The sequence below is a fragment of the Dromiciops gliroides genome, chromosome 1 (assembly GCF_019393635.1).
Source record: "Dromiciops gliroides isolate mDroGli1 chromosome 1, mDroGli1.pri, whole genome shotgun sequence".
In the NCBI taxonomy this organism is placed as follows: Eukaryota; Metazoa; Chordata; class Mammalia; order Microbiotheria; family Microbiotheriidae; genus Dromiciops; species Dromiciops gliroides.
In genome coordinates this window covers 151702863-151724455 of record NC_057861.1, presented here as the reverse complement: position 1 = coordinate 151724455, position 21593 = coordinate 151702863, and positions in this window count along the sequence as shown.

Sequence of the window (21593 nt, the reverse complement as noted above, 5' to 3'; positions counted from 1 at the left end):
CACCCCTCTTCCTTCTTTCAGTCTGGTGACCTGGCTCACTCCAGTCAGTCACTGAACATTTATTAAGCACCTACCATGTACCAGGCACTCTGCTAAGCTCTGGGGATACAAAAAGAAGCAAAAGGCAGTTCTGATCTCAAAGAGCTCACAATATAATGAAAGAGACAACAAGTAAACTAATATGTACAAACAGGGTATATACAGAGTAAATAGGAAATAAATAATTCAGGGAAGGCATCAGAACGAAGAGGGGTTGGGGAAAGCTTCCTATAGAATGGGGAATTTCACTTATGACTTAAAGGAAGCCCCAGAGAAGCCAGTAGGGGGTGGAGATGAGAGATGGAGGGAGAACATCGCACGCATTGGGGACAGACGGAGAAAATGTTGGGACTGAGAGATGAAGTGTCTTTTTTTACAGAACATCAAAGAGGTCTCTGTCACTGAATCAAAGGGTATGTGGTGAAAGGTAAAGTAGAAGAAAACTGGAAAGGTAGAGGGGACTAGTTTATAAAGGGCTTTAAATGACAAAGAAGATTTTATATTTGACCCTGTGGCCAATAGGACGCCACTGGAGTTTGAACAAGGGAGGGACATGATCAGACTGGGTTTTAGGAAAAGCACTTTGGTGGCTCAGTGGAGGACAAACTGTGCAGGGAAGACACTTGAGGCAGGAAGGACCACCAACAGGGTATTGCAATAGTCTAGGCATGAGGCGATGAGGTCCTACATTAGAGTGGTGGCAGTGTCATGTGTCTGAGAGATATTGCAAGGGTAAAATCTCCAGGCTTTGGCTGCAGACTGGATGTGGGGGGTGAGAGTTCCCCATTTCCTCTAGCTCCAAATACAAAATGCTTTGTTTGGCATTCAAAGCCCTTCATACTCCAGTGCCCTCCTACCTTTCCAGTCATCTTACATATCACTCCCCAAAGCATACTTGTCAATCCAGCTGCACTGACCTCTTTGCTGTGCCATGAACAAGACACTCCATCTCCTGGCTCCAGGCGTTTCCCCTGGCTATCTCCCATTCCGAGAATGCTCTCCCTCCCCATCTTGACCTCCAGAATCCCCTGACTTCAAGTACCAGCCAAAAGCCCATATTCTAAAGGGAGTCTTTCCCAACCCATCTTAATCCCAGTGCTTTCCTTCTCCTAATTATTTCCTATTTGTTCTGCATATAATTTATCTACTTGCTTATTGTCTCCCCTACCAGATTTTAAGTTGCTTGAGGTTTAGGACTGTCTTTTGCCTCTTTTTGTATCCCTCACACTTAGCATTGTGCCTGGCACACAGTTAGTGCTTAATAAGTGTTTATCAATTGGTTGAGAGTAAGGAATCCTGGATAACTCCTATGTTGTGAGCCTGAGGACATGGGAGAATGGTGTTGGCCTTGACAGTAAAAGGGAATTTTGGAATGGAAGAGGGTTTAGGTGAAAGAAAATAATGAGTCCTGGCCACCTTCTCTAGCACTGAAAGCTGTTCCCCATGTTCCCCAACATATTTGGCTATTAGGAGGAAGAGGCAAATTCCTTGTTCCTCAATCATTGTTTTCTAAACATTCCTCTGTTTCTATTGCTCAGTGACCTCTCAGTCTGGCTATAAAGCTCTATCAAGATCCTATTATCTATAAGCCCCAAGCATTTGCCTTCCTTTCTCAGAGTTCAGCTGCTGGCTCATGGGTCTTCCTATCTACTCCAAACCCTCTCTTCATAATTGAGGGCTTTAAGAGAGAGATGTCTCCAAAAAACTGCATTAAGGTCTTTGGGACACCCGGCATATGGTTCATGGTATTAACCCTGGTCTCCCAATTCTTTAATCTCTCAGATCTCAGTATCTGCTCCTCTTAAACTACAGAGTCTGCTTTTGGTTTTTTGTTTAGGGCCTTTCTTTGTATCCAAGTGCTTAGCACAGTGCCTGGCACAGAGCAGGCACTTAATAAATGCTAATTGCTGACTGATTAACTTACATGGCCACTGCTCTAGTTCATACCCCCATTATTTCTCCCCTGAATTAATCTCCGTTTTCAGTCTTTCCCTTTGGAGTTTACAGATGTTTGGGGAAGACTAATACCACTGGTGTGAGGGCTGCTGAGCCCTTTTCAGGGTTACTTTCCACCTTTGGTGTTTAACAGGTCACCCTACTTTCACCTGTGGTTCCAAGAAGTTGTAGCATGAGATTTATATCCGAAAGATATCCCCCAAAAGAGTAAAAGACCTATCTTTTCAAAAATATCTATAGCAGCTCTTTTTGTAGTGGTTAGGAATTGGAAATCAAAGGAATGCGGAATTGGAAATCAAAGGAATGCCCACCCATTGGGGAATGGCTAAACAAGCTGTGGTATATGATTGTGATGGAATGTTATTGTGCTAAATGACAAGCAGGATGAAAGGTCTAGAAAGACTTATATGAACTGATGTGTGGTGAAGTGAACAGAACCAGAGAATGTTGTATGTAATAACAGCAATATTGTTTGATGAAGAACCGTGAATGACTTAGCTATTCTTAGCAATACAATGATCCAAGACAATCCCAAAGGACTAATATGAAGTATACTATCCACTTCCAAAGAAAGAACTGATATTGATTGAACACAGACTGAAGCATGCTATTTTTCATTTTCTTCCATTTTTTCTTTTGCTCAAATTTTCTTATAAAAATGACTAATATGGCAATGTTTTATATAATTGCACATGTATAACCTATGTCTGGTTGCTTACTGCTTCAGGGAGGGTGGAGGAGAGGGAAGGAGGGATACGATTTGTAACTCAAAACTTTAAATAAAGTAGTATTTAATAAAAAAAAAAAGTTGTACCATGCACAGTGGCTACACCCTAGTAAACAATTTAAGCACATGGGCTATAGCAGGTTGAAGTTAACTGACAGGCCTTAAACCCTTCAATGAATTAGGGAGGCATCTGCCCCAAGCATGTGAAGACATCCCCTAGTAGAATGAGTAGATGGGAACAATTTGTTCCATTGGCCACAAAGGTGACTTAAGGAGGCACAGTGGAGTTCTTAGAGCTTGGTCAACCACCACATCTCACCAGTCACTTTCAGTCATCTTTTGTCTTGCCACTAGACACTGGAAGAAAGAGTGAGGCTGACAACTTCTTGCAACTCTGCTGCACTTAAATGGAATTTATGCTTGAGTTAAAAGACATCAGCCATATCTACCATTTTTACCCACCTAAAAGTCCAATGGCAATGGGTAAGCAATGAAGCAACAAGTGTACATGTACTTGAAGCTGAATTAGTCATGTTATAAAAGAAGAATCAGAGCAAAAAGGAAAAACCTCAAAAAAGAAAAACAACAGCACGAAAAACAAAAGAAATAGTATGGTTCAATCTGCATCCATATTCCACAGTTCTTTTTTTCTGGATTTGGAGAGCCTTTTCCATCATGAGTCCTTTGGAACTTTCTTGTACCATTGTATTGGTGAGAAGAATCAAGTTTATCACAGTTTATCAACACATAATGTTGATGATACTGCGTACAATGTTCTTCTGGTTCTGCTCATCTCACTCATCATCAGTTCATACAAGTCCTTCCAGGTTTCTCTGAACTCCTCCTTGCATATCATTTCTTACAGCACAACAGAATTCCATTACATTCATATACCACAACTTGTTCAGCCATTCCCCAATTTATGGGCAGCCCCTCAATTCCCGATTTCTTGTCTTGGCAATATACTTTCCAGGGATGTTCATATAGATGATGAGGTTGACAGACACATTGTGAGAGCTAGCTTAGTGTTAGTGAGGCTCCAAAAGAAATTGTAGGAAAGAAGAGATATTAAGTCACCTACCAATCTGAAATTCTAAAGAGCCATTGTGCTGACCTCATTATATGTCTGTGAAAGCTGGACAGTCTACCAACACCATTCCAGGAAACTGAATCACTTCCATTTGAATTAGGAAGATTCTGAAGATTGCCAGGCAAGATAAGGTACTAGACACTGGGGTCCTTTCTCAAACTGAATTGCCAAGCATTCAAACTGTACTGCAGAGAATGCAACTCCAATGGGTGGCCATGTTGTTCACATGCCACAGATACATTTGCCTAGAAGACTATTTTATGGAGAACTCACACCAAGAAAGTGCTCACATGTAGATCCAAACAAGCAATACAAGGAAACTCTCAAAATCTCCCTAAAGAACGTTGGAATCTATTGCCAGACATTGGAGACATTGGAACAGGATCATTAACATGGTGTGCCCTCATCAAAGAAGGCACTGTACTCTATGAGTAAAGTCGAATTTCAGTAGCTCAAAAGAAACATGAGATGCCCAAATTTAGAGATATCTCCACTCCAAATGTTCATATGTACTATTTGTGTCTGGCCTGTGGTAGAGCCTTCTGAACTTTTATTGATCTGATCAGCCCGCAGTGGGACTCACTGTACCATTACCCCAATATAGTAATGTCATTTTGTTCCTTTTTGAGCATGAAGGAAAACAACTAAACACTATTTCCCTTCTCTGAATGCATCCTCCACACAGCAGCCAAAATGACCTTACTTAAGGACAATTCTGACTATGTCAGTCCTGCCCAATGCCAGCCCCTCACCTCCAAAAAGCCTTTTGTGGTTCCCTATTGATTCTAGGCTAAAATGTAAATGCATACTCCTTTATTTGATGTTAAAAGCCCTTCACTATGTGTTTCCTATCTTTCTAAGAAGGATTTCACAGTATTCCCTCCCATCTATTTTATGTTATAGCCAAATGCTCGTATGCTCTTCCCTAAATATCATTCCATCTCCCACCCTTGTGGCTTTATAAAGCATCTACTTCCATGCCTGCAGTGTTGTCTCTCCTCACTTCTAACTCCGAAATTATATACACATATATACATAATATTATATATGCATATATATATAGTATTTTCTTATTTGTGTATATATTATTTTCCACTAATAGAATAAAAGCTCCTTGAGGGTAGGGATTATTTCATTTTTGTCTTTGTTTCTCCAATACATAGCACAGACCAATATAAATTTGGCAGAGAAGTATCCAAGCAGTGGTTTAGCTAAAAACATATTGAGTCCTAGGACCCTTTGCTTCAAGTAGAAACCAACATGGTTTTGTTTCAAATGGAAACTGTTTAACTCTCTACTCTTATTAAAGGAAAAAAACCTCTAACTTAGGTTGCATTTATCCTATTAACCTACCTCTTCTACTTTCCCCTAGTAGAATATCCCTTGGATCAACTAACTATAATCAGAGTGATTTTGTAATGATTCACACATATTTTATTAATTGACATATGAATTAGGAATTTTGAAAGTCTCAGAAGACATTTCATCATTAAAAGCAGTTTTTCATCTTACTGATACTTTTGTCAAACGTTATCTGTTTCCAAGGCATTATAGTTCAGCTTATATCTTGAGGCATTCTGTCCCCTGAGGATCAAAATAATCTGGTCCTTTCTCATTCTGTGTAGGACTAGCTAGAATGACTATTTCCTCCAAAAAAAATCAGGTTTGGATCGTCATCATTTAGGTTTTTAAAACTGTTTGTTAAATTGTATTATTTTCTTATTGAAATGAAGCAGAGATTCAGTCAGCACTTGAAGTCTAAGCTTGACTAATGTCATCTGATGATTTATTTCACTCTTATAATGGCTTACCCTTAAATTAAACAGTCAGAATCAGAATTGTAAATTTAATATGTGTAAAAGCTTTACCTTATACTAAGCATTGCCTTCTATTTGAATGGTTATCGTGTATATTTTAAGCCTATAGATTACATATGGAAAAAATGTTTTAAGAAAAAGAAAAGAAGGGGGCAGCTAGGTTATGTAGTGGATAAAGCACTGGCCCTGGATTCAGTAGGACCAGCCGCAGACACTTGACACTTACTATCTGTATGACCCTGAGCAAGTCACTTAACCCTCACTGCCCTGGGGGGAAAAAAGAAAAAGAAAAAGAAAAGAAAATGATGTAGAGGTGTTAGTGGACTAAAAGATCAATATGGGTCAGCAATATGATATGAGAACCCAAAACATTCATGTGATCTTAGGCTTCAATAAAAGAGGTATGGTATTCAGAATGAAGATGGTAACAATCCCACAATAATTTGTCCTTGTCAGCCCAAATCTTGAACATTGGATTCTGCTCCAAGTTCTCCATTTTAGAGATGACACTGAAATGTTCAGATATATCCAGAGGAAAGCAGCCACCCTAGTGAATAGGTCTAAAGGCATTACAGATATTTAGGCTGAATAAAGCAGACCTAGAGGAGACATGATTGTCATTTTCAAACAATTGAAAGTTTCCATTTGTAAAAGAGATTAGATTTGTTTTCCTTGGTCACAGAGGGCAAAATGAGGACCAATAGATAAAAGATAAAGTGAGGCGTATTCCTGCTCAAAAGAATTTCCTAATAATTATATCTGTCATGTCTTTGTATCCCCAGTGTTTAGTAGAGTGCCTTGGCATATAGTAGGCATTTTATAAACATTACATTGTATTGTATTGTATTGTATTGCGTTGTGTTGTGTTGTTTTTTATTACATTTCATTGTATTATACTGTATTGTATTGCATTATATTGTATTGCATTGCATTACATACTATCATATTGGATTGAATTTGATTTTGCTTGTCTGGAATTGTTGTGAGCTGCATCGGGAGGCAGAGAATTCCCCACTCTTGGCATTCTTCAAGAGGATTCTTTGTGACCACTTCATGAGAATGCTACAGATGGGATCCATACTTTATGTATATATTTGATTAAATTCTGTGATCCTGAGAAATCCCTCACTCAAGCCATTTATTATGCCCATCACTCAGAAAACTCCTAGACTCCTAGCCACTGCCATTCTATCTCCTAAGCCTACCAGCCTGCTAAAAATTAAGCGGTCATAGAACATGGCACAAGGTCCATGGGATTTCTTTCTGAGTCACCCTTGAGACAAAGCCTCTGTGTGGTGCCTAAAATATAACTATCTCTGTATGACTCTCATTGTCAACCCCATGGAGTGCAGAGTAAGTGTCATGAGACATTTCTGCCTGTCTCACACCTCTTATCCTTTAATAACAGGTAAATAAAAAATATGAATGTGTGTGTTTTTAATGGTTACATGTAAAAATCAATTTGTATTTACAACTTTTTGAAAACTTTCAGAGGAAGAAAGGTGTGAAAGGACTGAGAAATGGTAGACAAAAAACTGAGTAATTGTCCGTATTGTCACTGAGCTACAAAACACCTGTCTTCAATTAAAAGCTTCTTAACATGAGATATAACATTTATCATGACTGTTACAAGTAGTTTCCTTTTGAACACAGGTTTGGTGTTAACAATATATAGATGCATTGAGCCAGAAAGATTTTAATAAACACAGATGATAAAAATGTGAAAAAGCTATCTTGGACTTCAGTCATCTTATTCATTCAGTTACAATTTAGCACAAATGAAACCAATGCCTTGACTTCTATCCTCTTTACTTCACAAATAGCAAATTTTTATGGTCACAGATTTCATCCTTAATTCCAACCCACCATCTAATTAATGGCTGGATTTGTTAGCCATTCAGTTCATGGAGAAGGCAGTAAAGGAGGTTTAATGTAGCTAATCTCCACCCATGGAGTGGGAAACTTCAAAGAATATAATCTCCTAGATTTAAGGCCTACAGTATCTTCTTTGTAGACATATTAAGTGTAATAAAAATGTTTATTGCTTCAACTATGAAGGACTCAGTGTAGTCATCAGTAGAATGGAGAGACTAGAATAGCACTTTATTATGACTAAAACTACTCTAATTTGTGTCTATAATTCCATATCAATCAGTGGCAAAAAACAAAACAAAACTATCTTTAGTATCATAGGACAATGATTACAAACCATAGTGAAATGTTAAATATTTTGTTTCCAACAACAAATGAGGAAAAAGTAAAATTGGTTCCTATTTCCTAAGTCCTGTTAAGGAAAAGGAATGTGGATTAAATATGATGGAATGGGACCAGTGACTAGGATGTGGATCTGGAAGCTTATATCTTATTCCAAAAGAAACAGGCTAAATAAAAGCAGGGTGGGTGGAGTATCCATGAATATGAAGAAAATATACCTCTGAGGAAATCCAGGACATGAGTGGGGGAGAAACATGAAAAATTACAAATTACAGATCAATGGAGGCAGAAACAAAAATGATATTGTCATGAGGCCAGCTAGAAAGGGAAGAGATAGATTAGAAATATGGGAAATTGATCACAAGCCTGCCACAGGGGCAGGAAACAGAATCAAAGGGGAAGGAGGAGTTTCAAATGTTTAGACATCTGGCACTTTTCCTCCACCCAAACCTGAGCACCTAATATTTTTTACTTGATTCAATGATTACTATATCTTTCAAAAGTCCATGGAACTAATGAGGGGAATTATAATTCCAGATCAGATTCTTATCAACAAATAAATGGTCACTAAGGTTGAATTGATGGTGGCCACCCCACCTTAGAATTTGTAATAGAAGGGGCAGCTAGGTGGTACAGTGGATAAATACTGGCCCTGGATTCAGGAGGACCTGAGTTCAAATCCGGCATTGACACTTCCTAGCTGTGTGACCCTGGGCAAGTCACTTAACCCCAATTGCCTCACCAAAAAAAAAAAAATAATCTGTAATAGGAGAGGAAATAATCAAGGCATAATCTATATTTTAAGGGTTCAGAGAAAGAGCCAAACATGACTGAAATGACTGAACAACAACAAAAATTAGTGTATTGGACCAGATGGTCTTGGAGGTCCTAAACCTTTCCTGCTCCTCCTTTGCAGCACTGATTGCACTTTCACTCATACCCCTGACTCTCTCATCCTGGTGAAAGACTCAACATCCTGGTAGTGCTTATTTTCCATTACCACTTCCAGATTCCCTCTACCACTATCTCTCAGTAGCCTCTTTTTCCTTTTAAGTTCATTCAGTCCATAATCAAAAGTCTGGTGACTATTTTATTGAGACCTTTAGGCTATTCTCCTTCCACATCACTGCTTGACTCACCACCCTTTTCTCTCCTACAGGTTATATTCCCTAATACTAAGAAACTTCAACATACATATAATGATACTCCACAAAACACCCTTATCCCCCTTTTCCTGAACCTACTCTTTTCCCATGACTTACTCTTCTACCCCACTCCAGCACATAGAAATAAATAGCCAGCACCATAAGTGTTCCACTTCCATGTTTATGAACTCTGAAATTCTTTTGTCTGGTCACAATCTGTTGTTATTCCACATCTCCCTTTGCCTTCTTTTTTCCCATTGTGACCTCCCATCCCTTTACCCATCAGTTCTTTCCCAGGCCATCACACATACAGTGGCTGCACTTTCCTCCTTTCCTTTCTTGAACCCTTGGAATACCAATTCAACTCTACACTGTCTTCTCTTGAGTCTCTTGCCCCTTGATCCTACTGAAGATCTTGCTCTGGTAAAGCCTCAACCTTGACCTACTTCCACCATTCACTGCTGTCACACCAACTTACATAGTGCTGAACAAAGTCTGTTCCTTTCAAATTCAACCACCCTGCCTTGGTAACCCTGCCTAAGACTTTTATATTGGTACTTCTCTGGACACCTTACAAAGTAGCTGGAATGCACACAAAGGTTAGTGAATTAAATGAAAGATACACTAGACATTTAAAAGGTAGCCTTCCCCCATGTCATATTGCTGCCAAATTGGCAGAACTGAAGCACTCTTCTGACCAAGCTGCTCCTGCTCAGGAAGCTCTGGAGGCTCCCTGTTGCCTCTAAGGTAAAAAATAAACTTCTTTTTACTGCATAAAGCTAATTAGACTTAAATGGATCTCTCAGACAAGATAGGTATTTTAGAAGCCCAGGATAACCTTGGAGTTAAATGACCTGAGTTCAAATCCTATCTCTTATTTTTATGACCTGTAACCTTGACTGGTTTATCTCTGTTATAAGAATGGCTGAAGAATGCACCTCCTCACTATTCTGGGCCCAGAAAATGTCCCAAATCTGACCCCCACCAAAAAAATCCAAGTCTTAAAGTGAGACTTAGTCTTAGATAGCAGTGAAAGAATGCCTTCCCATACCCAATCTTCATCTTCAGAAAGTATCCACTCTAGAAGGGTAGAATGTGGGATGGAGAAATTCTTTGGGGGAGCTCTTAGCCATCTTCTCCACTTTCCCAGTCACTCTGTTTCCCTTTTCCTAGAGGATTTCTTCCACTCAGGGTCTGTGAAACCACTTGTGTCCCAAAATCCTGGACAGAGTTTCAGGAAGTTGACATGAATTTCAGAATTGTCATAATTCAAGGCATTGTTTTGGTGTGTGTGTGCATTTTTCTCAGATTTAGGGTATTTCTTCTTTTAGAATAATACAGAGGCACACTCTCTCACCATTCTTGGTCCATAGTGAAACCAAAGGAGGTTACCATGAGTTGTTAACTTCCCAAATTTTGTAAATCTCTTTCAATTCATTTTTTTTCAGTTAATAGGCATTTATTTCTCTCCTTCCCACCTCTCTTTTTCTCCTCCCAGTAGAAAAAAAAACTTACATAATGTTCAACATGGTTAGCAAACATGCATTGTGAAGAAAAAAAATCCCAGATTGTTCATATTTAAAAAGCATGCCTCAATCTGCATCTCAAGTCCATCTCTCCATACTAGATCTTGGTTAAGGTACATCTGGTTTCAGTTCATTCAGGTCCTTTGGTGGTCCTGACCATCTGTAGGTTCATTACCTCTGGTGGGATACAGACTGTGGGTGTGACAGGAAGGATACTGCTGACTTTAATCAGAATGAAGCTTAGGCCTATGCATGTACCCTATATCCTGGAAACTGCTGGATCCTAACTATTCTCATACTTTTTCTGCCTCATTGGTGTGCCCCTCCTCTTGTGGTATGTATATTGAATTGCCTATCTTCCATAAGCCATAAGGCTTTTTACCCCCTCTATAGTTTATTACAGCCAATATAAGATGGCTTTGAGAATGCTTGCCTGCCATATTGATCTCTTTTTTTGCCTAATAAGGAGTAAAGGTTCTTCTTTATGAGATAGGGGTTGACTTCTTTCCCCATAGAAGGATTCCTGTTGCCATAGTAGTCAGGGGAACACTAACTCTCTACTGTGCATGTCCATCAGAATTCTTGCTAGGTTGCCCCTTCCCCTCCTTCTGTGAGGTTGATCTGTGCCATCACCTCCTCTGTGTCACAGGCATATGGCCTACTGTGAGAAAATAAAAGAGCCCCCCACACACACACTCAAGGGCCTAACTGCCTGACTTCTTTTAAGGCCAGCCCAGAGGCATTAAAGTTGCACCTCTGAATAGAGACAGTAGAGATTAAACCCACACCTATCTGAAAGGCTTTCCCCTCAGAGGGTCTGTCCTCTGGACTCTGACCTCACCATGTACTGCTCATTTTAATATGGACCACCCTTAAGTCCAGTAAACCAATAGATTTGAATGATGCTAGCCAATTAGCTTTGAGCAGTGTGTAAGGGTTGCCTCTCCTCCAGACCCACAGGGAGCTTACACTCTCTCATGCTCTCTTGGCCTGGGACACTGGAGAAGGCAGCCATGTGCCCCCCCCATCCTAGATAATATAGGGCTTCTGAACTTTCAGAGCCATGTGCTCTCTCTTTACTAACATTTAATATGTTTTAATAAATGCTTAATGCCAAAGACTGGTGCTATAGCCTCTAATTTATAAGTAGCAATATATTAGAAACACCAGATAAGTTCTCTAAAACCTAGAAGAGAGATAGGCACCCCCATATATTTTCAAATGACATACCACAAGAAGCCACCTATTGGGTAGCCACATAAAAGACTTTTCAGTCAGTCAACCAATAAACACAAATTTATAAAGTGCTTACTATATGCCAGGTACAATGCTAATAGACAGGGATAAAAAGAAATCCATAAAGGTACTTCCTTCCCTCAAGGACCCCACAGTATAATGAGGGACTCAACATGCACTAAACTATGCATACACAAACTATACACAGTATAAGTAGGGGGAAATCTTTGAATCAGAAAAGACCTCTTTAAAAAGATGGGATTTGAGCTGAGCCTTGACAGAAGTCTAGGAAGTTGGGGGGGGGGGGCAGAAGTGAGGAGGGAGCCCATTCCAGGCATGATGGCTTGCCAGTACAAAGGCAGAGAAGGAGAGATGGCTATCATTTTTTTTTAGTGAGGCAATTGGGGTTAAGTGACTTGCCCAGGGTCACACAGCTAGTAAGTGTTAAATGTCTGAGGCCGGATTTGAACTCAGGTACTCCTGACTCCAGGGCCTGTGCTCTATCCACTGTACCACCTAGCTGCCCCTGATGGCTATCATTTTTGAGGAGCAGCAAGCTGACCAGTGTAATTGACTCCAAATACATGGAAGAGTAAAATGGAAAGAGCTGCAAAGGGAGGAAGAATGAATTGTGAAAGGCTTTCCTGATCATCTTCATTTAAAGTGTTCCAGTTGGTGGGGAGGGGCAGGGAAGCAGAGCCAAGATGATGGAGGAAAGGCAGTGACTTGCCTGAGCTTTCCTCAACACTCCTCCAAATACCTTCAAATAATACCATAAGATAATTTCTGGAGCAGCAGAATCCACAAAAAGACAGGGTGAAATCATTTGCCATTCAAAGATAGGCCAGCAGGAAAGGTCTGTTGTACTGGGGTGATAGGAGAGCACAGCCCAGCACAGGCCATGCCAGCACACATCCAACCCCAGAACAGACTCAGCTACTGTGAACCAGGAGAAGACTTAGGGAGCCTCTGAATCAGCAGCAGCAGTAACTGCTTCTGGAACTCAACCCACAGATGGTTAAAAGGGTCAGACAATTGGCTAGAAGGAGATTGCAGGGGTCTCTTTGCTAACACTGAGGCAGGACTCTGTTGTTTTGCCCATACTTGGATCCAGGTCACAGTCTTGGGTGGCAGTCCGAGGCAGGGGAGGAGTACAAGCACACAAGAGTTTGCAGCCACAATGGAGCAGGATTCGGTTAATAGTTCTCGGGCAGAAAAGTAGGCCTGTGGTTGCTTGGAGACCAGAGCACAGTCCAGGAGAGTAGTAAACATACCTCTCCTTAAATCATAACACATTGGAAGAACTAAGGACTTACAAATTCCTAGAAGTATCTCAGAGAACAAATGCTCAAACATCCTGAAGCTTGGTACAGTGCATCCTCCACCCTGGACATAGTGCCCCATTTTAAGAAGGAGTTAAAAGTCAAGACATAGGCTGGGGAAATGAACAAACAGAAAAAAATGCTGACTCTACAAAGTTTCTACACTGACAAGGAAGATCAAAACACAACCTCAGAAGAAGATAACAAAGTCAAAACGCCTACATCCAAAGCTTCCAAGAAAAATATGAATTGGTCTCAGGCCATAGAAGGGCTCAAAAAGAACTCTGAAAATAAAGTAAGAGAGGTAGAGAAAAAATGGAAAGGGAAAGTGATGCAAGAAAATCATGAAAAAAGTCAACAGCTTGGTAAAGGAAACACAAAAATATACTGAACAAATAACACCTTAAAAACAAATTGGGTCAAATGGTAAAAGAGATACAAAAAGCCAATGAGGAAAAGAATACCTTGAAAAATAAAATTTGCCAAATGGAAAAGGAGATACAAAAGCTCTCTGAAGAAAATAACTCCTTAAAATTAGGATTGAGCAAATGGAAGTTAATGACTTTATAAGAGCTCAAGACACAATAAAGCAAAACCAAAAGAATGAAAAAATAGAAGGCAATATGAAATAACTCATTGGAAAAACAACTAACCTGGAAAATATATCCAGGAGAGATAATTTGAAAATTATTGGACTACCTGAAAGCCACAATCAGAAAAAGAGCCTACACATCATCTTCCAAGAAATTGTCAGGGAAAATTGCCCTAATATTCTAGAAGGAGAAGGTAAAATAGAAATTGAAAAAATCTACTGATCACCTCCTGAAAGTGATCCCAAGATGAAAACTTCCAAGATTATTATAGCCAAATTCCAGAACTCTCAGGTCAAGGAGATAATATTGCAAGAAACAATTCAAATATTGTGGAGCCACAGTCAGGATAACACAAGATCTAGCAGCTTCTATATTAAATGATTGGAGGGCATGGAATATGATATTCCAGAGGGCAAAGGAACTGGGATTACAACCAGGAATCACCTACCCAGCAAAATTGTGTATAAGCCTTCAAGGGAAAAAATGGGAATTCAGTGAAAGAGAGGACTTTCAGGCATTCTTGATGAAAAGACCTAAGCTGAACAGAAAATTTTACTGTCAAATACAAGACCCTAGAGTAGCATAAAAAGGTAAACAGGAAAAAGAAATCAAGATACTTGTAAGTCATAAGAATTTTCTCATTATTAAGGTAGCTGGATGAAGTGTATTTATACAGAGGGTACAGGTGTGAGTTGAATATGAAGGGATGATAGCTTTAAAAAATAAAATTAAGGGGTGAGAGGAATGCATTGGTAGAAAGGAAAGGGAGAGGTGGAATGGGGTAAAGTATGTCACATAAAAGAAACAAGAAAAAGCTTATACAGTGGAGGGGGGAGATGGGGGAGGTGCTTGGGAGTGAATGAATCTCACTCTCATCAGAATTGGCTCAAAGAGGGAATAACACACACTCAATTGGGTATAGCTATCTATCTTACTCTGCAGGAAAATAGGAGAGGAAGGGGATAAGGGGGGCAGGTGATAGAAGGTAGGGCAGATTGGGGGAGGGGCAGTCAGAAGCAAAACACTTTTGAGAAGGGACAGGGTGAAAGAAGATAGAAAATAGAGTAAAAATCATGGGGAGGGAATTGGATGGAGGGAAATACAGTTTTCAATAGTAATTGTGGAAAAATTGAAGCAAATTTGTCTGACAGGCCTCATTTCTAAAACACATAGATAACTGAGTAAACTTTTTAAAAAATAAGATCCATTCCCCAATTGATAGATGATCAAAAGATATGAAGTTTTCAGATGAAATAATCAAAGCTACCTATAGCCATATAAAAAAATGCTCTAATTATTGATTGGGGGATGCAGTTCAAAACAATTCTGGGGTACTACCTTATACCTATTGGATTGGATAATAGGACAGCAGAGGAAAATGACAAATGTTGAAGGGGATATGGAGCAAATGAGACATTAATACACTCTTGGTAAAGTTGTAAACGGATTCAAACATTCTGTAGGGCAATTTGGAACTATGGCCAAAGAGCTATAAAACCATACATAGTTTGACCTAATAATATCACTACTAAGTCACTATCCAAAAAAAAGATACAAAGCCAAAAGTTGAATTCAAAATTGAGGAGATGGCCATCAATTGGGGAATGGCTGAAAAAATTGTGGGATGAGATTATGATGGAACATTATTGTGATATAAGAAATGATGAGCAGGATGCTATCAGAAAAACCTGAACTTACATGAGCTGATGCCAAGTGAAATGTACTGTTAGTTCCTATTTCTTAAGGTTTTTTGGTCTGTTTTCTTTCACAACATACTAATATGGAAATGTTTTGCGTGACTACATATGTATAACATATTGAATTGCTTGCGTTCTTAAGGGGAGGGTGGAAAGGGAGGGAGGAAGAGAATTTGGAACACAAAGTTCTACAAATTGATGTTAATAATTGTTTTTACATGTAATTTGGGGGAAAAAATTCTAAAAAAATAAAGTGCTCCAGTCACCATCTCTCACCCCTTCCCATCTCTTTGCATTTACTTTTTATAGTGTTTATATTTATGTATCTCCTTACATGCTATCTGTTCCCTGGTAGAATGTAAATTTCTTGATGTCAGGAACTGTTTCAGTTTTTTTTTCAAATTTTCAACATTTTTTTTTTTAATTTTGAGTTCCACATTCTATCCCTTCCTCCCCTCCCCTCCACCCCAGATGGTAAGCAATCAGATAGAAGTTATACATCTGCAATTATGTAAAACATTTCCATATTGGTCATTCTGTACAAGATTTTAGTAAAATTAAAAAATGAAAGAAAGTAAAAAAATAGCATGAGTCGGTCTGTATTCAGTCAATATCAGTTCTTTCTCTGGAGGTGGATAGTATGCTTCATCATTAGTCCTTTGGGATTGTCTTGGATCATTGTATTGGTGAGAATAGCTCAGTTTTTCATCAAACAATATTCCTATTGCTATATACAACATTCTCGTGGTTCTGTTCACATCACTATGCATTAGTACATGTAATTCTTTCCAGGTTTTCCTGAAATAATCCTGCTTATCATTTATTATAGCACAATAATATTCATTACAGTCATATACCACAGCTTGGTTAGCCATTTCCCAATTGATGGTCATCCCTTTGATTTCCAATTCTTAGTCACCACAAAAAGATCTGCTATAAATTATTTTTATACAAATAAGTCCTTTAATCGTTTTAGATATCTTTGGGATATAGGCCTAGCAGTTGAATTGCTGGATCAAAGGGTATGCACAGTTTTTTAACCATTTTGGGCATAGTCTCAAATTGTTCTCCAGAATTGGTTGGATCAGTTTGACTCCACCAACAGTGCATTAGTGTCCCAGTTTTCCTGCATCCCCTCTAATATCCGACATTTTCCTTTTTGTCATATTAACCACTCTGATAGGTGTGAGAGGGTACCTCAGAATTGTTTAAATTTGCATTTCTCTGATCAATAGTGATTTAGAGCATTATTTGTTTGACTATAGATTTAATTTCTTCATCTGAAAACTGCCTTTTCATATCCTTCGATCATTTATCAATTGGGAAATGATATGTATTTTTACAAATTTGACTTAGTTTTCTGTATATTTGAGAAATGAGGCCTTTATCAGAGATATTTGTTGCAACCCCCCCCCCAATTTTCTGCTTTTTGGTGCATTGGTTGGTTTGTGCAAAAACTTTTAAATTTTATATAATCAAAATTATCTATTTTACATTTTGTAATGCTCTCTTTATCTTCTTTGGTTCTAAATTCTTCCCTTGTCCATAAATCTGACAGATAAACTATTCCATGCTCTCTTAATTTATTTGTTATATCACTCCTTTATTTATTTGTTTGATTGTTCAATTATTTATTTAATGTTTTGAGTTCTAAATTCTATCCCTTTCTCATTCCCTCCCTACTTACCCTCCCCTTTCCCTGAGGTGGTAAGCAATCAAATATAGATTATATATGTTCAATTATTTAAAACATTACCATATTAGTAATTTCATATAAAAAGACATGTAAAAAAAAAGAAAGAAAGTGCCAAACAGCATGCTTCAGTCTGTGTTCAATCAATCAGTTCTTTCTCTGTAGGTGGATAGTATGCTTCATTATTAGTCCTTTGGGATTGTCTTGGATCATTGTATTGCTGAGAGTAGTTAGTCATTCACAATTGCCCATAGAACAATAATGCTGTCACTGTGTACAATGTTCTCCTGGTTCTGCTCACTTCACTATACACCAGTTCATATGAGTCTTTCCAGGTTTCTCTGAAATATCCTGCTTGTCATTTCTTATAGCACAATAATATTCCATTAACAATCATATACCACAGCTTGTTTAGTCATTCCCCATTTGATGGGCATTCCTTTGATTTACAATCTTAGCCACCACAAAGAGTTGCTATAAATATTTTTTGTACATTTTTTCCCTTTTCTCTTTTTCACAATTACTATTGTTAATTGTTTCCCTCCATCCTATTCCCTCCTCCTTGATATTTACTCTATTATCTATCTCTTTCACCCTATCCCTCTTTAAAAGAGATTTGCTTCTGAATACACTCTGCCCTCCCTTCTTTCACCCCTCCCTCCTTATCCCCTTCCCTTGCTACTTTCTTGCAGGGTTAGATAGATTACTCCACCTAATTGAATATGTATGTTATTTCCTCCTAGAACCAACTCTGATGAGATTAAGGTCTTTGACCCAATTCTGATAACTGTAAGGCTCCTTTATTTCCTCACTCCTCCCCCATCTCTCCCTCAACTCCATAAGTCCTTTCCTATTTCTTTCATGTGGGATTTCCCCCCATTCTACATCTCCCCTTCCCCCTCCCCCAGTGCAATCCTCTCACCCCTCAATTTTACCTTAAAGATGTCATCATAGGGCAGCTAGGTGACACAGTAGACAAAGAACCCACCCTAGACCCAGGAGGACCTGAGCCCAAATCCAGCTTCAGTCACAAGACATTCACCCACTGCTTGACCCAGGCATGTCACCCAACTCTAACCACCACACACAAAAATAAATAAATAAATACTTTACAGATATCATCCCTTCATAATCAATACCTACCTGTGCCTTCTGTCTAAATTTATTTCCATCATCTGCCCTAATACTGAGAAATTTCTTATGTTAGATGTATCATCTTCCCATGTAAGAAAGTAAGCAGTTTAACTTTTTAACATCTCTCTTAATTTCTTTTTCCTGTTTACCTTTTTATGATCTTGTATTTGAAAGTCAGAATTTTCTATTCAGTTCAGGTCTTTTCATCACTAATACCTGAAAATCCTCTTTCGTTGTATTATATCACTCTTTATGCATAAACCATGCACCCATTTTGACTTTTTCTTTGTATATGGTGTGAGATGTTGACCTATACCCAGTTTCTGCCAGCAATTTATGTCAAATAATGTTTTTGTTGCAAAAACTTAGACCTTTGGGTTTATCACATACTACATTATTATGGTCATTACCATAATGTAATTTGTACTTAATCTATTCCACTGACAAACCACTCTAATTCAAAACCAGTACCATCATTTTAATAACTACTACTTTAAAATACAGGTAGATCTAGGAGAGCTAAAACACTTTCTTTTGCATTTTTCATCAGTTCCCTTGATATACTTGAACTTTTGTTCTTCCAGATGAATTTTGTAATTATTTTTTCTAGCTTTACAAAAATTTATAAAATTGTCATTTTTATTATATTGGTTAAGCCTACCCATAGGCATTTAATATTTTCCAATTGTTTATATCTGACTTTATTTGTGTAACAAGTATTTTATATTTGTGTTCATGTAGATCCTGGGGTTTTTTTGGCAAGTAGACTCAGACTTTATATTTGCATCTCCAGTGTCTAGCATACAGTCAGAGCTTAATAAGTGTTTGTTGAATGAATGTGTGCATTTAGCATAATTAATATTATGTTTTATTTTAATAAGATCAGTTATCTTAGTATAGTGGATGAGCAGTTAGATTCAAAGCCAAGAAGATCTCAGTTTAAGTCCTGCCTCTGAGCAAGTTGGACAAATCACTTAACTTCACAGTGGCCTAGACAACTTTATAAAACTACATATTACAAACAAGAGTTTTCTGCCAAATGTTTAACAACTGGCTCTCAGGAAAAGAAATTGTATACATTTTAAGCATTTTTAGGCATAATGCACTTTTTAGTTTAATTTGCATTATTATTCTTCATCATTTTCTGAAATCTGGGCAACTGACAAAATAATAAATCAAGCCTTGATATGCAGCCAGTTGCCAAAATGTAAGTGTTCACACCAAAAACTCAACTATCAGCTCATAAGTCAGTTGGAGCCAGATTCAGCATACCTCTGATTTCACAGAAGTTATAGTGGTAGGAGGCTTTTTCTCATATGGGAATTTCTTATACCAATTCAGTAACATATCTCTCTATTTTATTAAGTGTACACAGAGCATGGTTTTCCTCTTCTACAAATAATTTTCAAATTAGCCACAAAACAAACCTGTATGTTACAGGGAGAAGAAAGGAGCAAGCAAAAAAATAGATAAATAAAAATAAACAAACAAAAACAAAACAAAACAAAACTCAATAAAAGCAAATTATAAGAACAGACCCAAAAGGCTGCTGACTTGTCCTGTCCAAGTTAGGTTTTCTTACATTTAAAGGCTATATTTATTTTATTTGTATAGTTTCCCCCAAAGCATATTTACATGTAGCATTTTGTTTAAGTCAGCTGTTTGCTGAACCAATCTCAACCCCCCTCTCACAGAACACAGGGAGTCCCATTTCTGAGAAGGTTCATTCGAGTTATAGGAATGGACATCTGTTCATCTCAGCCTCATGCAATCTTCCTGGATTGGTGAAAAAATGATGAACTTCACATTCCTCTATTCTCATGGCCTCAAGGGAAATAACTGCAGCCACAGATATCAAAGAGAAGGGAGGAGGCAAGAGGAGGGTGAGCAAGAATAATCTGTGCTTTTCCACCATCCTTTATTTACACTCTTCATGGTTTCTCTTCCCTTTGGTATTTTTCACTTGTGAGCAGTGGTTTGTTGATACAGCCATGATTCAAGGTTCTGTTTCTGGAAACTAAACTTCAGGTCCATGATATATCAGCATTTATTGCAAACAATGAAACAAAACAAATCTCAAAAATAACTTTCTTGCTTTTAAAAGAAGGGTCTTATAGGTTGCAACATGCCTTTTCTTTCCTATAATTTCATCTGCTTTTCAATAAAAGGAATTGATATACAAGGATTCAGAAGAATGTTTTATTATTTTGTCAGCACAAATAACTCATGGCATGAGAAATATTTCCACCACATATTCAACAACCAACTTATAACTTAACAGACAACTTCTAGAAAGTTGCCCTGAGGCATAAAAAGGTGAAATGACTTATATGGGGTCACAGAACTAGAAAGTATCAAAAGCAGTATTTGAACTATGGTCTTGCTTCTAAGCTCATTATTTAACTATTTTTCCACAACACTACAGACTTACCACTTCTTCAACATACATAGGCAGATATGTGTGTGAATGTTGGTATATACATTTATGTGTTAAGTACTTGTATATGCATAGATATGTGTAGACATACATACTCATGTCCAGAGATATGGTTTCAAAATGCAGGGAATTACCAGTGAGAAAACTCCCTTCATCAATTCAGGTAAGCTACATTCTGCAACTTAGAGTCTTAAGAATTTGACTAGTAGTATTGAGAGGTTAAGTGATTTGTTAGAGTCAATCAATCAATTAACAAGCATTTATTAAGTGGCCACTTTGTGTCAAGTACTATAACAGGAGCAGGTGATACAGAAACAAAAGTGAAACACAGTTCTTGGTTTCATAGAGAATAGATGTCTCAGAGACAAGATTTGGGCCCACGTCTTCCTGACTATAGGACTAGATCTCTATCAACTATATAATGCTGCCTTGTTTACACACATATGTGGAGATGGAGACAGAAAAATAGTAATAGAGATAGAGGGAGACAGAGGGAAAGAGAGGGAAAGAGAGAATAGAGAAGATATAGAAAGATAAATAGGTAGAAATGAAAGAAATGATAAATGGTAGATAGTTTGATATAAATGTCATAAAGATTTGGATAATTAGCTCAATCAGTACATGATAGTGACAGATAATAGATGATAGATAGATAGATGATGAATGGATGGACAGAGAGAGAGGGATGAATTATGGAAAGAAGCATGGATAGATGGATGAAAGATCAAGATAGGAGTAAATAAATAGGCAGCATAATTGATGAAGTAGAGATAGCAGAATAGAGGAATAAATAAATAAATAACCAGCACTATACAAAAATAGGTGATACTGATGGGAGATAGTAATAGATAGGAAAGATTTATTGATAGTAAGTTTTTCAATATTAATATACAGTAAAATGGGATAATGAGTGAAATTTTACCTTTCTCCCCAGGGACTATGAGTTTGAGTGGGTGTACTTGAAGAG